Genomic DNA, 15,331 nt, shown 5'->3' with positions numbered 1-15,331 from the left:
TTATAAATCTCTTTATGACATTCGTGCCCAAAAGTTAAGTAGTAGCATATTCTTCCTGAACTAAAAAACAGGAAACAGCCATCAAATCTATTTTCCAAAAATAACTATAACGAATAGGGGGTTGGAGGGTGGTTGTAGCTACTGCAAACAGTGAGGTATTTGAATATCTGCTGCTATGGGTAAGTGCAACTTACACAACTGTACTATGTTCATCAATTCTACTGCAGAAATCCTTGGGCTACATGGGATGATTACTAAAGCCTATCCTACCTGGGAGGAGGAGTGATATGGATGTAGTAGCCCCTAGTAAATGGTTCTAGCAAAGCCAATCCTACATACAGAAAAGGAATCCAGTTTGTAATGCCTTGTAAGGGCTTATATAGAGGACCATGTAGTTGCATTTAGAATATTTCTATAGTCCACCCCTTTCCACTATACCATAGAAGGTGGAAAGTCCCTCAGAGAGTGAGGCTTAATTCTGCCTGGAACTGATTTACCATGGTGGCCGTAACAAAAGGAAATATCCGAGGACACCAGAAGCATTGAACAGTGGACTGAGGACACAAATAGATCAAAAAGAAAGTAAAAATAATGTCCAAAATAGGCTGAAACAATTATTTAATATAAATAAAAACAGATAAAAATTGGTAAGCGCTTTCATGGCTTCCCTGATTCTTCAGACCATAAACAGTGAACAAACAAAATTAACAAAATTTAAAAGAACCAAAGACCATTCAAATTACACAAACTAAACCAAAAACCAATAAAACTAGTGAAACAAACGTCTGCTCTAAAGAGCAGGTTTTAAAGAGATATACTCATTTAAACAAGGAGCACAATTAGCTTTACAATCATCAACCGCAATTCAGTATATTCAGTTTTGTTACTTAGGTTACCTTCCCTAATGTCATTATTTAATAAACTCAAAACCAGGAACTTAAATACATGTTCAGCACCCTTATCTGCTACATGCTTCACTAGTGCATTAGTGGACTTCTCATTCCTGATGTCATTACAATGTTCTATAATCCTTTCTTTAAGTGTACGATTCATCTTTCCTATGTAGATCCCTGTACACTTTCTACACTGTGCTAAATAAACTAAATTTCTGGATCTACAATCTGCATAAAAATTAAAGTAAATACACTTCGCTGACCTCAGGTGTTCAATATAAAGTGCGCTCCACGTGGAGCTACACGCTTTACAAGATTTCTTAGTGATTGAAACAACCCTAGGCATGACTGAGGGATTTGTTCATAATGATACTCTATCCCTATGGAAGACCAAATAGGCTTCTCTATCTATGACAGCTTGGTAGATTGATGGCATGATTCAAGTGACTGAAACAACCTTAGGCATGACTGAGGGATTTGTTCATAATGATACTCTATCCCTATGGAAGACCAAATAGGCTTCTCTATCTATGACAGCTTGCAACTCGGATACTCTTTTTGCAGATGCCAGAGCTATGACAAAAACAGTTTTCCATGTAATGAACTTTAAATGTGCATGATTAGCAGGTTCAAATGGAGACATGGTTAATTCTTCCAACACAAACTTAAGAACTTAGAAGGAGTAACCTGTTTACGGGGAGCACCCAGGTGTACAATTCCTTTAAGAAACTGTTCTACCAAAAACATAGAAGAAAATGAAGGATCCATGGGTAAACATGCTGAAATGGCCACAAAATATACTAAAGAAGTATAAGAGGCCAGAGGCTAGCAAATCACATAAATATTTGAGCATCAGTGGCAAATAATCCCTGACAGGGCCTGATTATTGGCTAGGTACCAAACAAAAAATTGTTTCTGCTTGCCAATATTTGACATCCTAGTAGCAGGTTTTCATGCCTCCTTTAGTACCTGCTGTATGTCCTCTTAAAATAGGTGCCTAAAAGGAATTGCAGTTGAATCATCCAAGCAGTTAGTTACAGATGTTTCAGTTCAGAATGTATCAAACTCCCCTGTTTTATATGAGCTGGTCCAGTTTATGAGGAAGTTTGTGGTGACTGCTGTTGGACAATTCCATAAGAAGGGATAGTCAATGCTGCCTAAGCCAATAAAGGGTCAACAATTATTTTTGGAGAGTCCTTCTAAACCTTTAGAATTATCCTGGATATTAGTAGAAAGGGTGGAAATATTCCTGTCTACGGTAATGAAAATGCGTCTGTTTCTAGACCTGTTTGCAAGGAGTCCTGAAGCAGAGTTTGTTTAGTTGTCCATAGGTAAGTACTAGGCCAGCTGCCTTTGTGGGCCATTCTGAGCCATTTTGCCTTCAAAGATGAGAACCAAACCCTGTACCTTGTTTCTCTAAGGTAAACATCTTAATCATTATACCAGCCCCCTCCCAACCCTAAGTGAGTGAAATGCACCATCAGAGATCCTGGCTATAAGTGGTGAGAGAAAGCATATGGTGTTTCTGCAATTTGGCTTAATTTTCTTTGAAAGCACAGCCAGTGAAAACATAACCTATGAATGGAAAAAGCCACCCCTACAGAGGGCACCTGAATTTGAACTGGAGACCTTTTGATTTGCAGTCAAATGCTCTACTACTGAGCTAAACCCCCATTTAATAGATATGAGGTTGTCTGACTTTGAAAACATGCAAACAGATATACAAGAAGTGCTCCCCACAACTGGACAATTTCCTGGTTGACCTCCTCATTCATTTTCCATTCGTGAGGGTCTGTAATGGCAGCAACTTGTCTGCCAATACGTTTTCTTCTGAAAGAATGTAGGATGCTTTGAGGTTTAATGAATGTTGAAGAGCCTTCTCCCAAACTATAATGGTCAGCCTACAAAAAGGGTAAGACCTAGTAACCCCTTGTTTGTTGATGTACCACATCACTATGGTGTTGTCTGTAATCACATGAAGAGGTCCTGTGGACTACAGGTGACTGAGAGATTTTAAGGCATGGATTACAGCCAGCAACTCTTTGCCATTTATTTGCTTTGGTCTGTCTGTGGAATCCCACAGGCCTTGCAATTTTACCCCCTTTGAAACTACCCCCAAGCAAAATCTGAGGCATCAACAGTTACAGATTGGCTTGGAGATAGAAGACAAAGGGGAAACCTGAATTTGCTTATATTTGTAGACTTCATCCAGTGCAGATTTTTTCCCCACAAAACTCAAGTTTGGAATCAGAAATTCCAGAGCGGGCAAATGCTGCTTCCATGTATTTTTTAGAAGCCACTGAATCTTTCTCATGTGTAACCTGGCAAGAGGAATCATGAAAATCATAGATGCCATGAACCCCAGGATCCTGGGATATTCTCTTGATGAAGTCTGTGACTGAGAAGAGAAGTTCAGGAAAGTTTGAAGATGATAATCTTTCTCCTGTGTCAAAAAAAAAACAATGTTTGCTGCAATGTGTTTATAAAACATCCTACACAGACAATCCTGTGTGATGGGGTCAAGGAGGATTTCTGAAGATTTATCTGGAGCCCCAGTTTAGTCAGAAGACAAGAAACCTATTGTAATAACTCTAGAAATCTGGGAAGCACTCTGCATAAGTGAGCAAGTTACCTAAATAAGGAAATATGTCAATTCAGACTGCAATAAGCAATGAGTGGAGCCAGACACTTTGAAAATACCACTGGGGCAGTAAATACCCCAAAAGGTATTATAAACAACTGATAATGTGATCTATTCACAGAAAGTCTGGGAACCTTCCTATAGCTTGTGGCTATGGGAATGTGATGGTATGCATCTTTTAACTCTAATGTTACCATAAAGCTTCCATGTGGAAGGTGACAGACACTGAAAGGTCAACAAACTGAATTTTGGAACTTTCACACACATTCAGGAAGGAAAGATCTAGTTCTGTTTTGCAACAGGCCTCCTTCTTTGGTTATCAGAAACACTCTGGAATATAATTTTTTGCCCCTTTGATTTAATGACGCCAGTTTCATGATTCCTAGGCTAAGTGCTGAAGAACCCGAAGAAAATGCTGCTTGGTTAGGAGGGTGGGGGAGGAACTCCCTTGAAAGGAGGTATTTGTATCCAGTGACAACTGTATCCCTCTTGAACCACCTTTAACACCCAGAAATCTACAACAATCTGTTAATAAAGCAGAATGTATAGAGATAGTTGCAAGAACAGCCTTTGAGAGAGAGGGGCAGGAAGGCAGGGAATGGGAGGAAGAATGCTGGTGGAGGGAGGGGAGAAATAATGCTCGTATAGTCATTCTGAAAGTATCGACTGTCCTGTTTTATGAAATAATCCTTGTTACTTGTTGTTCCCCTACTGTCACCTCTTTTTATTTCCCTGTTTATTTTGAGAAAGCAGGGATAGATTGTTTTGTTTCTTTGCTGTGAAAGAGGATCTGGGAGATTTGAAAGGGAGTTCAGAAAAATCTTGGAAACTCCCTGAATTAATTTCCCTCTCATTTGCAATGGTTTAAGGACTTCTACACAGCAGATGGGCCAAATAAAACCTCCTTATCTAAAGTTGAATTCAAAACTTCAGATTTACCTCATCATTATGTGCCCAGGCTTACTTCCTCAAAACTGTAGCAGGCGCAGTGGCACTAGATACAGTATCTGCACAATCATACACACTCTAATATTAGACATAATAGAACTGAGATAGGTACTACCTTCAAGGCAGTATGGTAGCTAATTTTCTCAAACTGTCTATACAAAAAAAGCACAAACTTCTATACAAAAAAGCACAAACTTCCACATATGGGCCTGAAGTACTGAGGATTTTTCACTCTGACTGCTGATTTTCCCTTCTCAAGGCTGACCAGTCAGCAGTCAGAGTGGAAGTGTGGGAGGCAGGCAGAGCTTTTGGAAACTGGATGGTTATTATGTCTTGGGCAAGACACAATCCATATAGCCCAAAGGCTCCTGCAGCTGTAGGTATGATGAACACCTGAATTTTACCCAAATGAAAAGCTTTTACTGGCTTTGTTTCAGTTTCTGTTTTTGCAAAGTGAGAGCTACAATCAAGATATTGATTAGTATTTAGCCGTCTTTGAAGTCCTAACAAGTTTTAAAATTTCAACATTATTTATTGAATAATAGATATAAGTTATGAAAGAAAAACGACAAACAGCCCCTAGTGGAACCAGATACAAAAAGAAGTTATGTACTCACCATAATGTTCTGTGTTTGTAGTCCATCTCACCCTTCATTCGTACATGTGGGTTCGGTGCCGATCCTTGACTCCGACTTGGTCGATTACAAAGCTTGAAGTCTCTTAAGTTTGCTCGTGACAAGGTAGGTATCCCATAATGCAGTGGTATCAATCCTCAGATCTTGTTTGCTGCTAACTATAATAGAAATTAGTTGTACTAAACTCTCAGGTAAAGGAGAAACAATAGTGAAAGGTCTCCAACATAAGGAAGGAGCAAAATTTCTACCAGGTCCTCTAGGACTATATGGACAGGGGTAGGTGGGTGGGTTCGTAAGAATGAAGGGAGAGATGGACTACAAACATAGAATGTTATGGTGAGTACATAACTTCTTTATGTTATGTAGTCCTATCTTGCCTTCATTCTTACATGTAGGACAGCGTCCCTAGAACGTTTTCCTCTGGTGGCTCACGGGAATACACTCTTGAGCACCGTGGAACCAAAGGAAGCTCTGTCCCTGGAGGCCAAGTCAATTTTGTGATGAGTAATAAAAGTATGTGGGCATGCCCAAGTTGCAGCTGCACAAATACTGTACATTGAAATCTTGGCGTGAAAAGCAGTGGATGTTGCTACTGATCTGGTTGAGTGACCTCTAACTCTGAAGGGAAGTTCTTTGTTATTGGAAGAGTATATAAAAGTCATGCAATTAGAAAGCCAATTAGATAATGCAATTTTAGAGACTGGCATACCCTTTCTTGCCTCCGAAAAGGATATGAATAACTGGTCTGACGTCCTGAATTCTATAGTTCTGTGGAGATAGAACCTCAGCTGCCTATGTACATCAAGTTGGTGAAGTCTGTATTCTGCCTTGTTGGTATGGTTTGGGAAAAATACTGGAAGTTCAACTGTTTGGTTAATATTACATTGGGAGCAAATCTTGGGGACAAAGGAAGGGTTAGTTCAAACAGAAACCCTGTATTTATGGAAGATCAAATAAGGAGGCTTGACTGAAAGCGCTTGTAGGTCTGAAATTCTTCTAGCTGAGGTTATGGCTACCAGAAGAATCATCTTCCAAGAGAAGAATTTCAATTCGCAAGTGGACAAATGTTTAAAGGATGGTGAGGTTAAGTGTGAAAGGACAAAATTTAAATCCCAAGGAGGGACAGGTTCTTTAAATGGAGGTCTCAGTAAGGAAATGCCTTTCAAAAAGGCTTTACACAGTCTATGCACCATCAAGTTGGACTTATGCTGTCCTAAGTGGAAAATGGAAATAGCTGCTAGCTGAACTTTAATTGTGGCAGCGGCTGAGCCTTGTTGGAAGAGTTCTGAAAGGAAGACAAGAATTGATTAAATTGGGGCAGTGAAGGGATCTATGTTTCTGGTCTGTGCCCAAAGAAAAAATCTTTTCCATTTACTAGCATACAGTTTCCTGGTAGAAAGCTTATGAGAGGATATCAATATATGTTTTACTGCTGGAGTGAAATCCTAAAGCCTGACTAAGGTTGGAAGTGGAGCAGCCAAACTGTCAAGTTGAGGGCGTGGAGAGATGGATGGAACGTTCCTGACATATGTGTCAGCAGGTCTGGAACTGGGTCCAGAATCCATGGATCTTCCAGTAGATGAGGCCCGAGAAAGGGAAACAAAATCTGATGAGGCCAGTATGGAGCAATGAGAATCATCTTGCTTCCCAAGGATTTTGCTTTCCGAATGATGTTTGATATGAGGGGAAATGGGAGAAAAGAATAAAGAAGTCCCGAGGGCCAATTGTGAGCAAGTGCATCTCTCGGTATCTCCCCCAGAAGGGGGATCAGGGCAAAGCAGCTGCTGCATTTGGCATTCATAGTGGTGGCAAAAAGATCACAGCAAGGCTGGCCCCATTTGCAGAAGATCTCTTCAGCTACGTTCTGATTCAGAGACCACTTGTCAGTCATCAAAATTGCCCTGTTGAGCTTGTCGGCTATCACACAGGATTTTCCTGGGATGTGCGTTGCGACGAGAAAGCGTTGGGAAGATATTGCCCATTGCCAAACCCTCAGAGCCTCTCAACAAAATGGGTAAGATCTGGTTCCACCTTGTTTGTTTATATACCATACTACTGACATAATGTCTGACTGGATTTAAATCTTTCCTAGAGGTAGAGAGCTGTGGAATGCTTGCAATGCCAGAAGCACTGCTCTCATCTCTAGAACACTGATGTGCAAATGGGTCTCGTGTTCTTGCCATATGCCTTGGACTGTCTTTCACAGGTAATGCCCCCCCATCTGGGAAGCATCCGTGGTCACAGCAGCAACAGGTTGATATGAAACGCATGGTCTCCCGCTGGTTAACTCGTTGGACTGAATATACCAACGAAGATCCCTTTTGCAGGTTTCTGTTATCATGATTGGGTGAGACAGAGGAAGTTCTTGAAACGACCACTGGGAGAAGAGTAACCACTGTAGGATTCTCATGTGCATCCTGGCTAATGGAACAAGGGTTATGGTTGAGGCCACTGTTCCCAGTAGTTTAAGCAATATCTTTGTTTTGACCTTGTCTTTGGGAAGAAGAAGCAATATCTGTTGTTTGAGATTCGCAATTATGTCAGCGGGAAGGCGCGCCATCATTGAAACGGTGTCTATTCCTGCACCTAAAATAGTAACATGCTGACAGGGCGACAAGGCAGATTTTTGCAAGTTTATTGTAATGCCTAGCTGAGTACAAACTTGTAGAGTCATGTCTCTGGCCTGTTGAAGTAGTTGCTTGGTGGTGGCAGTTAGGAGCCAGACATCCAAGTATGGAAACACTTGGAATCCAAGACGTCTCAAGTGAGCTGTTACTACTGCCATGCATTTGGTGAACATTCTGGGGACTGTAGTGAGACCAAAGGGCAGAGCAAGAAACTGGTAGTGACTGGCTCCCAGCCAGAAGCGTAAGTGACTCCTCGATGCTCCATCCATTTTTATGTGGTAGTACGCATCTTGGAGGTCTATTGAGCACATCCAATTGTCTTTCCCTAGAAGGGGGAGTATAGACTGCAGTGTCACCATTCAGAACTTGGACTTCTTTACTGATTCACTTAATTTTGGTCTCCAATCCCCTGTTCTTTTTGGCACTAAAAAGAATCTCAAGTTCCAAATCCTATCTGGTCTGCGGGGCTTGTTTGGATGACTCTTGTTTAGCAACTATTAACAGTTGCTTGATCGCTGTGATTGGGTGGAACATCCGGGATTTCCCTGGTTCGAGGAAGGGGTAGGAGAAGGGTATGGAGCATCCTCTGGATATTATGTTTTGTACCCACTTGTCTTTTATGATATTTTGCCAGGCTTCTGGATACAAAGACAAAAGTCTCCCGACTGGCTCCAGAGTAGCACAGTAGGGCCTCCTTTCAGGAGCGCTGATAAGGATGTCTGCGAAAGGAGTCATTTTTCACCCTGGTTCTGCGGACCCCCTCTGCATCTAGGACGGCGTCTACCAATATCCCCCCCCCCCTCTAGCCCTGGGGAAGGAATCACCTCGTGCGTCTGGGAAAAATCTCTGGCAATTCTTGAACCATATCTTCTCGCCTTTCTGCCTTTTAGGATAGGGTCTTGAGGGGAAAGAAAAGCGTACTCCAATGGCACAGAGAGTTTCCCTTCCTGCTCGCATCTGGTGAGAGTAACCTTAATTTTTGGTCCAAACAGTGAAGAACCGTCAAAAGGGGCATTTGTGAAGGTAGACTTAAAGGGTTCCGCAAAGTTACACAAGTGCATCCAGGAGTGTCTCCTCAGGGAAACTCCTGAACCCACTGCACTACTCGCTCCATCTGCTGCGTATGATATCAGTCTCATAGAGGAGTTCACTATGGAGTTTAAGGTGGATAACTGAGCGGTAACCTTCTCTGGTACCCCCTGCAGTTGACGTACCTTGTAGAGTATCTCCTAGTCCTTCAGGAAATCTCTCTGAAGCCTTGTAAAATGGGTAATATAATTCAGCAATCTAAGGGTAAAGGCCGCTGAAGAAAAAACATGCTTCCTATATCTGTCTATCATTCGAGACCCTTTGTTTGGCGGATGGACAGATGAGGATGTCTCTGCAAGCTCCTTCTTGGTGGCTGCTGCCACCACCATAGCATTTACGGAATGCCTTTCGTCAAAAAATCCTTCTCCTTCGGGGCTGACAGGAATTTGTTTGGCCTCCTACAGACTGGCTCCATGGTGTCAGGTGATTCCAACGCCTTTCGACTGACCAAGTCCATGAGCTCGTGGAAAGGCAAAGACACCCAAGAGGCTGACGGTTGAAATCCGAAAGCTTTCAGGTACACCAACTCCTCATCAGAAGGGGTAGGTAGGCCAGCAACCTCTCTGTTTCAGGATCTCAAGGATATCTACAAAGGAGATATCATCAGTGGATGACCTTGGGGACCTTTCTGACTCCTCAAGGTCAGTGTCTGAGGTGACGGACTCATCAGGGGAGTCTACATGCTTCCACTTGCATGTTTTCTTCCAAGGAGGCTCCTCAGAAGGGTATTATGGGGAGGTCTCGGAAGAAGGGGGACCCCCCCCAAGGGGTTTCCTGAGGCTGCAGATCTCTGTTGTCCTGTGGACAGGATGATGCCAAGACAGAGGCCGGTGCTTTCAGGGGAAGAACATCAGCATCCTTGCACAGAGCTGCAGATTTGGACAGCATGCTCCTCATCACCTCGAAGGCCGACTCCCCCTGTTCCAAGGACACTAACAGTTCCAAAGAAGCAGAGGTAGCCCTCGGTTCCAGGGGAAATTGGCTCTGAAGCCAATGTAGGAACCGAACTCAGCTGAGCTGATGCACCGAGAGGTAGACTCAGTACCGAGGTGGCTCAGGTCCAAGAATCTCCCTCGGGGCCAACTACTGAACTTCGGCTCCTAGACACCATGGAAGGCACCAAAAGTGTCAGAGCAGATATCAGTTCGGCAAGTCCTCATGAGGTGGCAGAGCCAAAGGTTCTACAATAAGAGGTACTGGATGTTCTGGCTCCAACAGACCAGTATGGCTTGAAGGAGGAACAGCAGTGGATGTAAATGGTTTGGAAGATTCCAAAAAGAACTCAATGCTTTGCAAGTATGGTGTGCTCGGCCAAACCAATGACAATCCAAACACCAACGACCAGTAATCGCAATACTAAAACACTGAAATCTGAAGTGAACAATTAAATATTTATTCTGTATTCATATTCAAAATGTTGTATTGATGTTCAAACCGGTTTTGGCTACCCAGCCTTCATCAGTGAATAAAGTTCTTCCCCCAATAGGAATAGTGACTATTTATACACAACCCCAACCAATGGAAAACATGGTATAGCCCAACACAATAGTTGAAGCACATTGTCATGTTTTAAAGCATCAAAATTTACATGACAATATTGGTAATAATGTGTATATAAATACTTATATATAACAACAAGAAGTAATGAACGAGTAAAGAAATATAAAAAACAAATATACATTTTTATATAAACATTTTTCTAATCGAAAAATACATCATAGCTGCAAAATATAACTCAATTATTCTCAATTCCAGGCAGAAAAAAATGTTTTTGAAACATTCACAATAATTTTAATTAATTACTGCCTAGTGAATGAACCACCACAAAAATGATGATCAGAGTAGTATGTAGTAAATAGCTTTGTAGGCTAAATAAGCTACGTAAAACAAATATGCTTCATCTCATCCTATTTCACTATTAGTATACCAGGATGAAATATTTATACATCAAAAAGATACTACTCATCCAAACACTTCTAAACCAGATATAATCAAAAGCATTTAGAAACAGCGGTTCTCACAGAAGCTGTTGTATTTTTTAATATTTAAAGAATTCTGTGGTATAATAGTGTACCCATGCCTCTCAAATCCGCATCTGCCTGCTCTGAGGAGATACACTGTGAAAGATTATCACATGCATAGAAGAGGGTGCTGAATTCAACATTTTTTTTTGCACTACTTGATGTGGAGTTGGTAGAAATAAGAAAGGGTTACTTCAAAGGTGATAAGTACCAAAAAGAGAGAAAGGTAAGAAATACTACATATTGCTACAAACATAAAATAAAAGTAATTTACATTTGTGGACATAGTTCCACAATGTACATACATACTTCAGTAATGTATCTGGTGACACTTAATCAAGTCCCAGATAAACTAAGTATTTAGATGCAGGTCTCACAATAGCTTGCAGCATGACTTTACATAACAGCAAAGTAAAAGAAAATGCTGGAATATTTTATAAGCAGTGCCCTTCTACACAATAAATTCTGAGTTTGCGATATAAAAAAACTATTACACATAATTAAAACCACATTAAAAAACAAATAAGGAAAAGCCATATTTAATTGAGTGAAATTAATAAGTGATAAAATACTTTATAAAGAAGCAATATTTGATTGATATTACATTCAAACAGTTTTGGAATGTTTAGGGCAAATTAAAACAGCAGCATATGTCATTAAAGGACCTCAGAAAACATAATCTACTAATGAGTATATTGTTTTATAAATTGAAAAGGGATCAAGTAAAAGAGAAAGAAATTATCATTCAACAACTTAAAGTCTTAACTTTTGGAATGTCCAAAACAGAGCAGTAGTTTATCTACATAAAAGATTCTGAAGATCAAAATATCTGAGGTGAAAGAATACCAACCATATACTGTCTGAAATGATTCTAACATCGTTCTCAACAAAGAAAGGCAACAGCTGGACACTGAATCCATTTGTTCAATGGCTATTTGTACACACAGCATGATGGCTTAATGATAGGATTGACTGCCTATCAGAAGTGCAAGTCATGAAATTTTTGTGAGGACTGAAAAAGTGGAAGACAACGTGTGACTGCCAAAGGAATGCAGAGGCTATCAAAACTCAGTTTAATGTCATTAAAGCATTCAATCAAAGTCAGGAAGCAGAAACAGCCTCAATTGTGGGTGTGACTGGAAGCTAGGAAAAGTAAATAAATATTGTGATGGAAGGTCTGGGGATACACACAAGCTGTAATGCAAGGTGGACTTCATACGCTAAGCCTCCTCTTCCACTATTAAAGGACCTAATTTTACAAAAAATACTCAATACTGTCAAGGGCCTAATACTTTTTAAAGGCATTTGCATAAAACTGAAATATTGTTTATTCATAATTTCTATAAGGATGGACACAGTCAACTGTTAGCGATTATTACTTGGTGTATTCTAACATTATGGCTTAATGGCTTATTTTAAAGAGAATGAATTCTGACCATGACACCTGGGAAATGCCTGCCATGGCATGAAAAGGGAATGGCAGAAGGAATATCATCTGTAAAAAGGAATCTTGCAATCAGTAATGGCCTTTTAAGAAGACTGATGTCAAACTCTTTCCCTTCTTCTGGCTCTGGAGGTCATACAATCTAAACATCAACAGCAAAAACTGTATAGCAGAAAAAATCTGATTAGCTCAGTTTCTCCAAGGGAATGTATGAAGTAAACTGCTTTAATCTTCAGGTGTGCAAGCACTTGTGCCATACTGAAATTAGAAAACAAAACCCAGGAAAGGGAAGGATGCTAATGCAGCACTCCCTAGACACGAAGACATGAGAAATTCATGGCAGTATATAAAGTGTTGAGAGTAAACACTGTGTATGCAGGACCCTAAATACAAGGCTTTGTCAGTTCTAACTGCAAAATGAGTGACTGACAAAAAGCGGTTAGACAAGCCAGTCACTGTGAGGCAGGAAAGTTGAAATCCAATGAAAGTAAAGTAAGTGACACAAAATGGGTCACAGATGTAACTTTTCCTTCTGCAGTGTACTTAGCATACCTCTCAGCTGTCCCGATTTTTGCAGAATGTCCAGGTTTTTACCTTGTATTTTTTGTTGGTTCCTCATAAAATTTGTTGTTTTCTGGCAAACTTCAAATCCTTCAGAATACGTATGTTAACACAAACCCTGTTACTCTAGCAACTTTCTAAGTTTATAAGAGAAATATTTAAAATCTGCTCCAATTCTTCGGCCTTTATCCCCCCATTTTGTCAGGGTTTGTCCAGATTTCTTGCACTAACACGTTGAGAGATGTGGTACTTAGTAATACAGATAAAACAAAAAGAAAAGCCAGCACTTAGGGACTCCGTAATGAAAACATGTGTTTAATCCATCTTCCAAATGCACATACACAGACCGGTTTCTGCAAAAAGCCTTCTTCAGTGAAGAAGGCTTTTTGCCGAAACCGGTCTGTGTATGTTCAGTGAAGAAGGCTTTTTGCCGAAACCGGTCTGTGTACATGTATTTGGAAGATGGATTAAACACATGTTTTCATTATGGAGTCCCTTGGTGCTGGCTTTTCTTTTTGTTTTACTTGTTGAAGTTATGCAGTTGCCTTGCACCAGTCGTACCTGCTAGCTACATTTTTAGGGTGTGACTTAGTAATGCAGCTCAGCAAGGATGGGACCTTGCTTGCTGAAGAACCTGAAAGCAGGAGAGCAACTGCAGTAGATACTGTGCTAGGGACAAGGGTTTGAGAGGACACTAGACTGTTTGAGGATTTTTCTAGCAGAAGTGGAAGCCCAACAAATCACACCACTCTACACCTTTGTTTTTAAATATTTCCAAATGAAATACATCTCAGTGGATTTCAAGGCTCTAGACTGTGTTAACTGCTATTAAAGTTAGATAACCTCAGGTACTGACTCTCCTAGAAATGTGTAGGTAGTCTAGCCAACAGTAAATATATTCTGCAATGTCAGTTCTACTGGAAAATAGGAAAAAAAGCTCTAACTATAATACAAGCACTCTAAGTTCTGTTAGCAGCTCAGGCAACTGTAAGAGCTGTTGGGGAACAACAAAGAAATGAAGAGGTGCTTAATGCTACATTTAATTTAAATTATGAGGTTCTGTCAGATTGCTCCTCTTCAAGGGGAAGGGATGGGGTAATGTACTGGTTAGAGGCATGTTACTCTCCCAGTTTCAGCAACAGGACTCAGAACAATCAGTGGCTAGCTTTACAGGTAGACTTGGTAGGTGTTGCCATTTTGGAGGGAGCACAGCATGCTCAAGACCATGCCTATTTGCATATATTTGTCTTCAATAACTGCATACAGAGCACAGGTGTAGGAGCTCCACTAACATACCCAAGACCATTCTTTTGCAAGCTGTCATGGTGACTGCCAGGCTCCTCACCTCTAACCGAACCAGAATGGCCATTTATGGGAGGAGGCTGGCAATCACAGCCAGTGGGTTACCAGGTTAACACTGTGTGAGTTCAAAGTTAAAAGTAAAAAGAGATCATGAGGGACACCACACCATTCCAGCCTGCTACAGTAACTGTTGGAAAAAAAATCATATATATATATATATATATATATAGATCTAGGACTATTGAACGAAAGTTCAATAGTCCAAATCCACAATAACCGAACGCACTTTAATGAAAGCGTTTTCACCGAAAAAGCGCTTTTGCTAAAGTGCGTTCAAAAAAACAAAAAAAACCAATAAATCTTCTTTTATGCAGGGGGGCAAGCCCCCCTGCACCCCCCATGTGGGGGGCTGTGCCCCCTCACCCCCCTACTTTTATATTCTTACTCCGAGGTAGCACTACAGTGCGGAAAAGGGAATTATCCCTTAACCGCACCGTAGTGCAACCGGCACAACCAGCATACATAACCGAAAGTGCTGCTTCGGTGAACAGCACTTTCGGTTATGTATGTTCAGTGATTTCTGCTTTGGCAGAAACTGTCGGGGATCTGATCCCATATATATATATATATATATATATATATATATATATATATATATATATATATATATTTATGATCAAGTTTTCAGAAACTGGAACGTCATATGGCTGAGACCATATGTTTGATTTTCCAAAAACTCGAATGACACAAAATAACCAAAATGTAAGTTTCTGCAGGGGACAAGCCTCCCTGCACATCTCGTACAAATTATATATACCAAATCTGAGATCGCACTATAGTGGCTAAAATGGTAATTCCCCATTCCCCACTGTACCACAGCTTCTATTCAAATGCTTCAAGTTTTCAGAAAATCAAACATATGGATTTGGCAATATGAAGCTCGGGTTTCTGAAAACTCGATCATCTGACATAAATCCACATATAAAAAAATATGTATTATATATACATATATATGTCTTGGCCCTTCAAATCTTTTTTGAATGAGACTTTAGCACCAATTTCCAATTAGACGTCAAATTCTTAGCTTCATTTTGTTACTAAAGGAGGAATTTGCACACTGCAAAAGTAAAGCATAGTTTCAGCCTACCGAGAAGGAAGATACACCAGGAG

At 40.6% G+C, this 15,331-nt stretch overlaps 1 protein-coding gene across 3 annotated transcripts in view; it reads right to left on the bottom strand.

The window, feature by feature from the left end:
• The window catches only part of FBF1 (Fas binding factor 1), a 1,798,645-nt gene that overhangs the window by 127,541 nt on the left and 1,655,773 nt on the right, over positions 1-15,331 (bottom strand). The window lies entirely within an intron of this gene.

Source organism: Protopterus annectens, chromosome 12.part0 (genome assembly GCF_019279795.1).
Source record: "Protopterus annectens isolate FY-2018-M chromosome 12.part0, PAN1.0, whole genome shotgun sequence".
NCBI classification, from domain to species: domain Eukaryota; kingdom Metazoa; phylum Chordata; order Ceratodontiformes; family Protopteridae; genus Protopterus; species Protopterus annectens.
This window is presented reverse-complemented; position numbering and strand designations above follow the sequence as displayed.